The sequence below is a fragment of the Pinus tabuliformis genome, chromosome 5_2 (genome assembly GCF_031772625.1).
Source record: "Pinus tabuliformis cultivar Carrire ecotype Pingquan chromosome 5_2, CPIR1, whole genome shotgun sequence".
In the NCBI taxonomy this organism is placed as follows: domain Eukaryota; kingdom Viridiplantae; phylum Streptophyta; class Pinopsida; order Pinales; family Pinaceae; genus Pinus; species Pinus tabuliformis.
The window spans coordinates 870,971,243-870,973,002 of NC_142306.1; positions in this window are offsets into that span (position 1 = coordinate 870,971,243).

Sequence of the window (1,760 nt, forward strand, 5' to 3'; positions counted from 1 at the left end):
TATTTAATTTGTTTGCCTTGTTTGTGTTTGCAGATTCGTGAAAAGGAGCTCATTTGTATCAAAAGAGCGAGGGCATCCACAAGCTTGCGTTGGACCAAAGGTAGGCCCTAAAAAAACTTGTTTGCTATTGTTTATTGAAGCATATTTAGAGAAAGATAGTGTCTGGTTGGTTTGCTTGTCATTAGGTCTTCTTTAGATTCTAGGAAGGTCTATCTTGTCCGCAAGATCGACTCATTCCGTGCGACACGCCCATAACACCGCAAGTACGTGCAGATCCCAGTCATTTCACTGTGCGTTACATACTTTGGTCATCGCAGTCTCCAGTATTTTGTTAAATGCATCGACTGTTCCATTAGCTTGAAGGTGGTATGGTGTACTTTGCTGATGATACAACTGGAACTCCTCTGTGAGCGTGCTGATGGTTTCATTTAGGAAATGCGTTCCGTGGTCACTCATTAAAATTTCTGGACAACCAAATCATGTCAACACATTTTCGAACAAAATATTTGCAGTCGTAGTAGCCGTGCAGTCCTTGACCGGCTGCACTTCCACCCACCGTGTTAGGTACTCCGTCACGGTGATGATGTAGCGTGCCCCCGTCTTTCCCTATGGTTTGATCGGTCCCACAAAGTCGATTGCCCATTTTTCGAATGGCTGTAGTGTCATTTGTGGATTTAATGGAATCTCATCCCTTCATGATGGTTTCCCCATCCTTTGACATATATTGCAGGCCTTACAATGTGCTTGCGAAACTTGGTGCAAGGTCGGCCAGCATAACCCTGCGCGAAGAATATTTTGTGTGGTCACACATCCTACATACTTTCCTGCTGCAACACCCCCATGTGCTTCCGCAAGGATCTGACCTCGTTCAAATTTGGGTACGTATATTCATAATATCTCATCATTGCCCATCTTGTAGAGGTGCCCCACAATGACAGAAAAGTCTGCCGTGCCCACCACCAATTCCTTCTTCTGTTAGATTGATTACTCCTTTGGTGTAGTCCCTGTGGTTAGAAAATGGATTATATCTTCGAAGTGATCATCTGCGACACGTACTGCGAAGAGCTATGCATCAGGTAGTCCCTCCTTCAAATTAGTTGGTTCCTTTCCCGTCTCAATTCGTGACAAGTGATCTGGTCTTGTGTTTAAGTGTCCTGGCTTGACTATGACCTCAAAATCATATTCTTGAAATAGTAAAAGCCATCTACATACGTGCCCCCCCAACACATTCTTGTTCACCAGGTATTTCAACGTGGAATGGTCGGTATACATCTTGAAATGTCCTCCAAGTAAATAGTGTTGGTATTTTTGGAGCGCGTACACCATTGCCAACCCCTCACTTTCAGTGGTAGAGTAGTTCTTTTTTGCTTTGGACAATCTTCAACTCACAAACGTGATTGGGTGATCCACACCCTCCATGCCCTCTTGTGTGAGTACAGCTTCCAACAATATACATGACGCATCAACATGTACATGAAATTCCATGTCCCATTTCGGGAAGATCAAGATTGGCGCAGAGGCCAGTTTCCCCTTTAGGACATCCAAACTCTTCATGCAATCGTCATTCTAACAATATGTAACATCTTTTTTCAATAGCTTTTCCATCGGCGTGGTTATTTGGGCATAACTTTTGATGAACTTCCTATAGTATCCAGTGTGTCCCAAGGTAGTGCGTAGTTGTTTAACACTTCGCGGTGCTTCCAAATTCAGAATAACAACAATCTTTGCAGGGTCCACCATCAGACCTTGTTTGCAGACCA